An 11,645-nucleotide genomic window follows, 5' to 3' on the forward strand; every position below is an offset into this window, starting at 1 on the left:
CATGATCATGTGAGACTGATAAATTCTCAGCTCACGACGATCGGATAAATCTAAGTTTTTGTTCAATAAATAAAACCGATATTTAGGGTATTAGGGCGAAATTATCGAAAAACAGTTTTCAATTAGAATTCGTAATATTCAAGTTAGGGAAAGCCAAACCGAAAGTATTAAAGAGAAGATGTGAGTGAGCCAACGAGAAGGCAAGAGCCCATGACTAACACAAACTTACTTTCGCTCTGAACAGGGGATCGTAACGGGGGTAGAAAGAGTCAGCGAGAACTTCGGCCCCGCGCTAACGATAATAAACAAAATAGAAGGTTTAGGTTGATAGCAAAACCAGGCTCACACCTGCCTGTGACGCAGACTTGGGCAACCAAAAGAACAGGACTCTGTCATATTTACGACTTTCCCCACTGTCATTGGGAGGGAGCGAAGAATTCCTCATTGTTGAGTAATCAACGAAGAAAAAAGTTAAAGAGGGAAAGTAGCGCTCAAGACAGAGATATATACAGGAGGGCTGAGTCAGACAAGCGACGGACGAGGACGACGGCGTTCACGACAGGACGGAGACAGAGACGGAGAGAGGACACCGAAGAGAGGAGAGTTGGCTCTTCGCAGATGAACATCTAGTCGGAAGATTGCCAGAGCAGCGGAAGACAAAGGCTGAGAAGGAGCAGAGCGGCCACCAGAAAAGTCGCCCGAAAACCAATAGAGGACCCCGCCCAGATTTCGCTGAAGAGAAGGAGGTCGTATCACTGAATTCTAGGAGCGAGCGAATTAACTGGTAAGCAATTATATTATTCGTGTGAATGTAACAATCCGAAACCGAAACCGAAATGATAACCTGTTCAATGCTTCTTTTCTAACCACAAATGAATTACATGTTAATACACTGTGGGTTAAACGACTAGAATGCTCCCATAGACACTGAAAATCCCCATCCTGATGTTCATAAGAAAGTGCAACGTAATCGAGCGTGATCAAGCGCTAAGCTCCGAATGATGATGAAGGATGCACTGAGAGATAACTAGCAGCCAGGAGAATTAAACACACCCACTCGCGTTTAGCCTCAGAATATGAGGAGTACCAAAAAGGTCTATAACATTCTGGACGATTAACCTAGAATAATCTAGTACACTACAAAAGGTAAGAATTGTGAAGAGTTAATGTTGCAAGAGAAATTACAGAATTTCTATGAAGAGCAGATTGTACTAGCATAATACCTGATTCACACATTGACATTATGAAATGTAACTAATGCCTGAATGCCACTATTTAAACTGATCACTTAAGTAGAGTGCAAGTGTTGTATATTTAGTTTTGTTTTGTGTTAATAAATATTGTTATGTGTTTTACTAAGTCTCATCCTCTCTGCCCATATCCAATCACACCAGCACAGGTAAGAACCAACTAAAATATGTTATTGCGGGGGATCGGGTCGACGAAACGCGATTGTCCGATCCTTTTAACACAGCGCTAATCCTTTGCTGCAGTCACAGGGGTTATATAACTTCTGGAGACCGAGGGCGGGGATTTTGTCCTAAAAGATAGTGAGTTGAGTGACTAGACAGAAAAAGGGCGTTGCCCCACAGAAGAGAGGAAACAAGATGGCGCCTTGAATCAGCAAGAGAACCAACCCAATCAAGACGTGCCACGTAACCAAAGAGGACAGGGCCATCCACAAGATGAAGGCGACACCCTACAATCACAGTTGTGAGAGAGAGAGAGAGAGAGATAATCTTTAATGCCCTTCACGGCCAAAAAGCCAGGGGTTTACATTTGTACAACTTCCCGAAACTTCCGGGAAAATAGAACAATTAATTTACAAAAACAGGTAATTTTACAAAAGAAAACATATTTTATACAAAGGAGAGAACTCCTTACGAGAGTTAGGTCTGATTGAGCTGACTTAACATCGAGATAAGAGCACCAGCTCAATCAGACAGGAACAGATGCAAGGTACACATGTCAATGCAGATTAGTCCTACTAGACATAATTTTTTTCCTGTAAGTCCGGTCAATAGCGAATTTGTTCAGGTCGGCGTCAAGTGCCTGGGTTTGCTTGAACATCTGCTGAGGGAGGAACCTGTCCGAGAGATGGAGTCGCGCTGAATGCGAGTAGAGCTCGGGATTGGCCCTAAGGGCAGCAGGGGGGATCCTCCAGCCACAAGTATCCCAGAATGAAGGTGTTGCGATTATGCCTGTTATCATCTTGACTGTTGCTAGGAGGCGTTGGTCTTCGACTAAGGTGGGAAGCCGTGGAATCCCGAGAGAGTTGGCAAGCTGCGTGGTGTGAATCAGAGCTGGAAGGTTGTGCTTCCTGTTGGCCCACTTTAGGAGCCAGAATTCTGTGGCAAAGAGTGGTTTCTTTATTGATGGTGCCGCTGACGCCCAAATTTCAGCAGCATAGAGTAAAGGTGGAACGATAACTGTTCTTATGTACCTCACGGTTGTCTTTTTATCTCTGATATGAAGGAGATGCTGTTTTGCTATCCACCGGAGTCTTGAAGCACGTGTGAGGAGCATGTCTATGTGGGCGTTGAATCGAAGTTTGGAGTCGAATACAACGCCCAAATCACGATGGCTGGATGCAATTGGGATGAGGATGTTGCCGACCGAAGGCTGGAGAGAAGAAGGAGTTTGCTTCAATGAATACACCATGAATTCGGACTTAGCAGGATTGATCTTGAGCCCGAACTGGCAGAGGTAAGATGTGACTGCAGTGAGAGTGTTGTTAATTTCCGTTTTTACCAGATCAAGGTCTTGACCAGGGATGATGGGAGTCAGTATCTTGATATCATCTGCATAGCTCAGTAGACATCGAGAATGTGCAACCAGTGGGAAGATAATAGATGAGAACAGAAGGCCGGAAAGGACCCCTCCTTGTGGGACTCCTGCGGTGACGGATCTAGTAAGGGTGCGATCTCCTGTATGAAGCTTTATAACTCTGTTATTCAGAAGAGAGGAGAGAAAACATAATATGTTCCCTGTGATCTGGAAGTGGCATTCCAGGAGAGTGAGTAGTTGGTTTACTTGGACGGCATCAAATGCAGCCTCAATGTCTAAGTAAGTCACAGCTAGTTCGTGCCTTTTCTCGAATGCTGACAAGATAGTATTCGTTGTGGCTAGCAGATTTGTGATCGTTGATCTGTTTGGAAGGGAGTAGTGAATTTGGGCTGGATTACTGGGCATGATCTGCTTGGTGAGGATCGGGAGTAAGGTCTTCTCCAGGAGCTTCAGCAGGCTGGAGGAGTTGGAGATGGGTCGGAAATGTTTAGGTTTCGATGGCGACTGAACTTTGGCTAAAGGTTTGATAAGATAGTTTTCCCATTGCTGTGGGAAAATCTGGTTCGAGAGTAACTGGTTGAAAATAATTAAAAGTGGCTGAATAATGTACGGACTTAGGCATTTGAGCATGAATTGGGGAACTCCATCATCACCAGCGGTTGACGAGGCAGGTAGAGAATTGATGGCGACGATCAGCTGTTGTTTTGTGATCTGAATGGTGCTCAACACTTCTTGCTGGGTGGGCTCTGTTAGTAGAGCCAGATCTGAGTTTGGCATAGGATTACGATTAAATCTTGTGACGAAATCGAGCCACAATTCAGGATCAAATTGCAGAGGAAAATGAAGGTTCACTTTCTTGTATGGAATTTTTCCTTTAGCCAGATCTCGGTTAACATATAATTTGATTGCCTCAGATTTCATGCGATTAAATTGAGCCCGTACCCTAGAATAAACGATGCGATCATTGACATTTTGCGACTGTTTCCATGTGCGATGGAGCTGTTGCTTCAGCTGGAAACTCATTTTGAGTTCTGAATTCCACCAAAGTCTTGTATATGGACTGATTGTGATTTTTTTAGAGGCGGCATATTTGGCAACCGTGTTGATCCAGTTTGTGAGAATGTTCACAGCTATTTCTGGGTCACAAGTCTCTAAGGCCACCCAGGGAATGAGAGAGGCGGCTCTGATGCACTTATCTACGTCAAGTAAGTTGGGGCTAGTGATGTCAACCTTTTTTGTTGTCCTTCTGGTTTCTAATTTGGGGGCTGGCAGATATGCAGTCACATGTATTGGGACATGATCAGAGTCGAATGACGTTTCTGCAATGTAATCAAGGGTGCAAGGGATAGAGGCTAGAACTAGATCTAAGAGGTTATTCCCCCTGGTTGGAGCTTCATTAATAAGTTGTAGATCAGCACATCTCAAGTGTGCCAGAAGATCCTTTTTCATATTAGATAGCTGAGGAGGTAAATTGAAATCACCACAAACTACGTGAGAGGCTGTGGGATGCAGCTGATTGATTATCCAGTTGGAAACTTCAAGGATGATTTGCGGGGAAGGCGTTGGAGGTATGTACACCACACAGAGGTCAAACGTCACGAAGTTGTATCTTAACGTAACGAGGATTGCTTCATAGTTAGGGGAGTTACTGGATTTATTATCCAATAGCTTGAAAGTGGATTTCTTGTAAAATATTGCGACGCCTCCACCCTTGCGTGCAATCCGAGATGTGAATACGACCCCATAATCAGCTGGGGCAGCTGCTGCTAGGAATTCTTCATCGTCATTGAGCCAGGTTTCGGTGATGGCGAGCAGGTCAAAATATCCGGGGAGCAGAATTTGCTCCATAGTGTCAAGCTTGTTCCTAAGACTACGCACATTCTGATAAAATATGGTGCAGGCAGGTACTGTAGGTACTTTGATACGGACGGGTGGTCTCTGACATCGCACGACTCGATTCAGCGGGGTGTGTCTAGGACTGATGAGCACAGGGATCGGCATATTGGTGTTCCGTGTCTGTGGTTCTAGTTGCGGTAACGAGATCTGGGATTGCTATGAATCAGGGTACCATTGGTGGGAGTCCTTTCCATTACTTCTATATCGCTGCCCTTTATGCCCGAGATATGGCATAACAAGAGCTCCAGCAGGCCAGATTTCAGGATTGAAGAGTGCTTCAAAATCTGCATCAGCCACATCGATCTTAAAGGAGGCGTAGGTGGGATATTTTGTGGATAGCTTGGTGACTCTACCATTCATTTTGAAAGCAGCAAGAAGGTGTTCCACATCATCAGCTGTGGTAGCAGGGGAGAGCCTACTAATGAAGACATTACGGATCCGCTTGCACATCATTCCAGTGTTCGCAATTTGCATCTTGCTGAAGTGCAAATTGGTTCCAATAACCTTAAGATTGGGGCTCAGTTCCTTAACAGTTGGATTACGGGTCAGTGTTTGTTCTTTTGTTCGTTGGCTTGCAATCATTGCATACGTTGTAGTGTCTCTATGGGTCTTTACATTAGATGCAATCGTAGTCCCTGCATAATGGTTACCTCTCACGTTGTTTGAAGTGGAACTACAATTGCGATGTACTTCAGCAGCCAAAGCATTATCCGGTTTTGAGCGCGAGGACCCCATATGTGAGTTTTGTGATCGTGAATAGGTGCGATTTGGCAGATTCTGCTCCTGATGAATTCTTTGGGTCTTCTGTGAGGCAGTATTTCCTGAGTATCCGTTGGCATCTGCTGTGATTTCAATATATACTGGTCTAGTGCTACGTTCAGGGCACACAACTTCAGACTCACATGTTGTAAGAATGGGGGCTGGAGAGGGGTCAAGTGGTAATAAAGATGGGGTGGTTTGGGTAGGAGCTCTCGGTTTCGCGTGAAAGTGTTCGTCCGGAGGCTGCTGCTCATGATGGTTAGTTTGAACAGCAAGATCACAAACCGATTGCTTCAGGTCCTCAAAATTTTTCCGCAACACCTCCAATGTTTTGTGTATGCATTCATTGTGTTCTCGTAGTCGCTTGTTTTCTAGCAGTAGGTCTGCGAGGATATTATGAATTGGCGACAGCTTTATACATAGAGTTGTCTCAATATTTGTGAGGAGCGAGACCAGGAGTGGACTGTGTTCGAGTGATGTTTGATTAATTATTGCGGAGATCTCTGTTGATAGGGTGTTATCCTGTTGGGAGCTACTAGATTTTTGCATGATGAGATCTGAATGGTCATTTTGTTCTTCCTGTAATGAGTCGGGTGTCAATTCCACATGTGCATCTGGCGATGTCAATTTTTCCGTGTCTACCTCAGGTTCGGGTTGGGTCCTGTGCTCAGGTGAATCCGAAATTTGGTTAACGTCGTTAAAAGTTTCACCAGTTGTTCCGAGTGAATGCATATAATTTTCTCCCTTACAGGGGGGACACTGCCAAACTTTCCGTCGCTGCTTTCCGAGCCTCTTTAGGTCCAACGCGAGACATTCGCTTCCGTATGTCTTGAGACAGGAAGTACATTTTATAGCTACGTCCGGAACAATTCCACAAATTACACAGCTTTCATTATTTGGGTGATCTTGCTTTAAAGGCATTTTCAGATTTTAGGCGCAGATAAAAGGATTACTAGTAGTGGGCTGGAAAAGAGTTTACAATTGTGTTTAGTAGTTGCCTTAACTACGTATCGTATTCCAAGTGATACGTTTACCGATCAGATACAAAATAAGTCAAAAATTACGGCTTATTTTAGTTGGCTAGACTTGTTACTGTTGGATGTAGAAATCCGCTTGTCCGAGGCGTGGATAATTGCTGGGAGGCAGTAAATGACGTGTGTTGCCATGGTCACTTGACCGCAAGTACAAACCCACAGCGCATTTGCCTGACCTTGACCTGTAGCCGGAAGCGATAGGTATCTCTGGTCAGCCGTGAGTAGCAAAAACAGCAAATTTTGCAGTATAAGAAAACTATAAATAATAAATACCTGGATGTCCAGGTCGCCACACAATGGATATCCTCTTGTTCAGCATCAAATTAGGAATACACCAACATAAAAATCATCATATAAACCTGAGCATAATTCTGTTAATTTAACTGATTAACCGGAGCAACAAAGACACACAGCCGTACAACTGAACAACTCTCTATTAGCCTGTGTGGATATAAATGCAGTAGAACAACCTTTCTAATATCAGTTAGGCGTACAAACCGTAGCAAGAATGGGGACAAGGAGTGATCTAACGGACTTCGAACGTGGCATGGTAGTAGGTGCAAGACGTGCTGGACAAAGTATCTCTGAAACGGCAGTTCTGAATTTTTCACCCACCACAGTTTCAAAGGTGTATCGAGAATGGTGCAACGAACAGAAAACATCCTCGCAACGGAACTCTTGTGGAAGAAAATCGCTTGTTGATGAGAGAGGTCAGAGTAGGATGGCTAGAATTGTGCAAGCAAACAGACGGGCCACAATGTCGCACATCACGTCAGAATACAACTTTGTTGCGCAGAACAAAATATCGCAATGGACTACTAGTCGCACTTTGTCGCGAATAGTCGTAGTAGTAGTAGTAGTAGTGGCATGTGATGCAAGAAAGTAAGTGTGTGAGCTTATGCAGCATCAGCCAAAAAAAAAAAAAAAAAAACACCATTCCCTCCAAATGCCTGTCCAGTTCCTCCTTAAATTTATTAAACTTATCAACTTCCACAACGACAGATGGAAGTTTGTTCCAGCAATTAACCACACGCTGGCTAAAGGCAAATTTCCGCACATCTGTTCTACATCTGTCTTTCTTAATTTGAATTTATGTCCCCTTAGGTTCGTAATCTGAACAAGTGGAAGGATCCCATCAGAATTCAGCGTTCTCAACCCATTCAAGACCTTACACACCTCAATCAGATCACCGCGCAGATGCCTAGTTTCCAGCCACTGCAATTTGCAGAACTTAAGCCTCTCTTGGTAAGAGGATCCCTTCATTCTTCTCACCAATCTTGTTGCCCATCTCTGTACACGCTCAAGTAAATCTACATCCTTCCTAAAATGAGGCCTCCAGACCTGTACGCAGTACTCAAGGCCACGCCTTGAGTACTGCGTACAGGTCTGGAGGCCTCATTTTAGGAAGGATGTAGCAAAATTCCTATATATCATTGACAAAACACCATGACCTGCCCAGGCAGCCTGTCTGCATTGCTCAGAAAACTTCATATCTGACTGCACAATTACTCCCAGGTCTTTTTCATTTTCTACCACCTTAAGTGTAGTACCGCATAGTTGGTACTTTTCTCTGGGGTAACTTCTACCCATATGCAGTACTTTTCATTTGTCAAGGTTAAACTTCAAACTTCGACACTAAGCCTGATATACCTTCATCAATATCATTGATAAATATAAAAAACAACAGAGGACCCAACACTAAACCGTGTGGGACTCCACTAATAACATTAGTCCACGAAGAGCAGCACCCATTGATTACCACCCTCTGTGTTCTCCCACTCAACCATCCTTTTATCCATTGTAGCAACTTACCCTTAATACCATTCTGCTCCAATTTGTACAATAGTCTTCCATGCGCAACAGTGTCAAAAGCTTTTCTGAAATCCAAATATATGATATCAAAATTATTTTTTGCATCCAGTTCCTTTGTAACCACATCATAATATCCTATCAAATTTGTCAGACAAGACTTTCCCTTAACAAACCCATGCTGTGTCTGAATTATTGCTGCAGTCTTGTCTAGATGATCCTGCAATGCATCTTTAACCAGTGACTCCATTATTTTACCCGGAACAGAAGTTAAACTGACTGGTCTGTAATTACTCTTGTCACCCTTCGACCCCCCCCCCCTTTGTGAATTGGGGATACATTTGCACAGCTCCAGTCCGTGGGGACCTTCCCTGAGTCCAAGGATGCTCTCATAATTATGGCTAAGGGTTTGCTTAGTTGCTTTGCCGCCTCCTTTAATATAACTGGATAGATCCCATCCACCCCAGGTTCCTTTCTTATGTTTAACTTCAACAATTTCTCCTCCACTTTGCTCTCAGTTATTACAAAATCATTAAGCACCCTGCTACAATTTGATAACCTTCTGCCATTTTGAAATCTTAACAACTCCTCATGTGTGAATGTAGATGCAAAATACTCATTTAGTTTGTTTGCTATCTGAGCAGGATCATCAACAGTCGAACCATCGATATCAAGTGGACCAATCAGATTCATCCCCTTCTTTTTAGCGTTTATATAAGTAAAGAAATCCTTGCTGTTTTACTTAGCATCTTTTGCCAAAGATTTCTCGTAATCTGCCTTCGCCTGTCTAACCTCCTTTGTGACCTGATTGCAGACTAGCTTACAGAATGGGCTACAACAGCCGACTGCCACATCGCGTACCTTTGTTATCAATGAAGAACAAGAGAGCACGCCTCCTGTGGGCACAGCAACACCAGCACTGGATTATCGAGGATTGAAAAACAGTTGCTTGGTCTGACGAGTCGAAGTTCCTGAGGCATTATGTTGATGGAAGGCTCAGAATTTGGCGAAAACAACATGAATCCATGGACACGTCATATCTGACGACTACTGTCCAAGGTGGTGGGGGCGCCTCCGTAGCCAGGTGGGCAGGAGCAGCAGTGCGTAGCACACGCTTCTTGATTAGACCGGGGTTCGAAACCGTGCCCACCAAATACGGAGGATGCGGAAAGATCAGGGAATGACAACCGCATGTTCCCGGAGCTATATGGCCATAGTTGCTAATGCTCCTAAAAACCAAATAACAAACAACAAGGTGGTGGCGGCAGTGTTATGGTGTGGGGAATGTTGTCTTGGCACACGTACGGTCCATTGATACCCATAGATTCACGTCTGAATGCCACATCGTACTTAAACATCATTGCTAACCAAGTGCATCCGTTCATGTTGACAATTTATTCTCAGTCAGATGGTTACTTCCAGCAGGATAATGCGCCGGTGCACAAAGCCCGAATCACTATGGAATGGTTCCAGGACAACCCCAGGGGCTCACATCTGGTGAGTATGGGCTTGGCACTCCTAGAGTCTCGGCTGGATATCATCATTCTTTTCTTTCTTGGTGATTCCCTTCTACTTTTGACTCTCTCTCTCTCTCTCTCTCTCTCTCTCTCAGGGTAACTCGGGGAATTTTATTTTTATTTTTTTGGCTGGTGAAGCGTAAGCCTCAGGCTTCCTTGCACCATGTGGTTGGTATTAATAATAATAATAATAATAATGACAATGACTTTTCTTTGCTGCAGTGGCCCACTCAGTCCCCAGGTCTCAATCCTATTGAACGCCTTTGGGATGAGCTGGAAAGGGCTGTTCGCTTCAGGGCTACACCTCCGTCGAATCTCAAGGAACTGCGTGACACACTCGTGTCTGCATGGTACTCCATTCCTACGCAACGTTTTCAGCATCTTGTTTAATCCATGGCTAGACGAATTCAGACTGTTTTGAAGGCTAAAGGAGGCTCAACACGCTACTATGTAGGTGTACCTAATAAAATGGCAGCACAGTGTGTGTATTATCTGACTGTAAATTGCGTGTGTTCTCTGGTCGATTTGCCCGGGTTTGAATCCCGTTGATGACGGGATTCAAACCCGGGCATTTTCCTCGCCGATGATTCGAACACGGAGATTTTCCGCTCGGCGTGGGAGGACGTTGACGATACAACTGTGTTACCAGCGGACACGCAATTCACAGACAGATTCTGACGCCTCAAATCCATAACTACTTTGGTGAAAAAATATGCAACAAAAAAAATTCCAGCCGTATACTGATTATAGTCATTGAAACTGATATTCTGGGAATAACTACATTTAAAGTATGACTTTAATAGTTGGACGAAATGAGACAAAAAATATACACACAACCATGAAAAGGTGGTTGCCAAAAATTAAATTGCCCAACGTCCTCTTGATAAAATAAACATTTAGTTGGAATTGAAGGCTTGAAACGTATACACTCTGAAACCGAAAAGCGTTCTGTAAACATCTAAGTTGTAAGTTACGTCAATAAGTAAAATTAGAAGTGGTGGACTAGCAAAATCGGAAAGCTCTTTGGTTCTTATGAAGAGGTTACTTCATGGGCATAGTGTTCATGCTTACTTTAATCCTGACAATTAAAACGATGCCTTCTACGCTACAATCGTAGCTCAAAAATCTATGGGTTAACTATGGTGTATTTACACCGATATTACATATATTTAATCCTGACATAAACAAATCCATGCTTGGCGAGTCCTCTCATTTCTCATTTGCTAAAAATAAAGTGACACATCGGCAAGTGACCAATGAGCGCTTTCGTCAACAACGTGTATTTTTTTGTCTGGATTAAAGCAACCCTATGTGTAATAATAATATGGGATCAGCTCCGAAGAAATTTTCACAATTGCAAAAAAAAAAAAAAGCGCTTGCATGCTACCATTGTGCGTATCTTGCCTCACTTGTATTTGCAATGAATGCTTTGACAATCACTAACCTAATCACGATGAATAACTGAATGCCAGAGGCTAGATAATCTTGTAATAACTGAGAGTAAAGTGGCGGAGAAATTGTTGAAGATAAACACAAGAAAGGCAACTGGGGTGGATGGGATCTATCCAGTTATATTAAAGGAGGCAGCAAAGGAAGGAAGCAAACCCTTAGCCATAATTATGAGAGCTTCCTTGGACTCAGGGGAGCTACCCATAGACTGGAGATGTGCAAATGTGACCCCAATTCACAAAGGAGGATCAAAGGCTGACACAAGTAATTATAGACCTGTGAGTTTAACTTCTGTTCCAGGAAAATTAATGGAGGCACTGGTTAAAGAAGCACTGCAGGATCATCTAGACAAGACTTCAGTTATAGCTTGGACACAGCATGGTTTTGTTAAGGG

This window comes from Mastigoproctus giganteus, chromosome 1 (assembly GCF_048544385.1).
Source record: "Mastigoproctus giganteus isolate SK-2022 chromosome 1, ASM4854438v1, whole genome shotgun sequence".
Lineage (NCBI taxonomy): Eukaryota > Metazoa > Arthropoda > Arachnida > Uropygi > Thelyphonidae > Mastigoproctus > Mastigoproctus giganteus.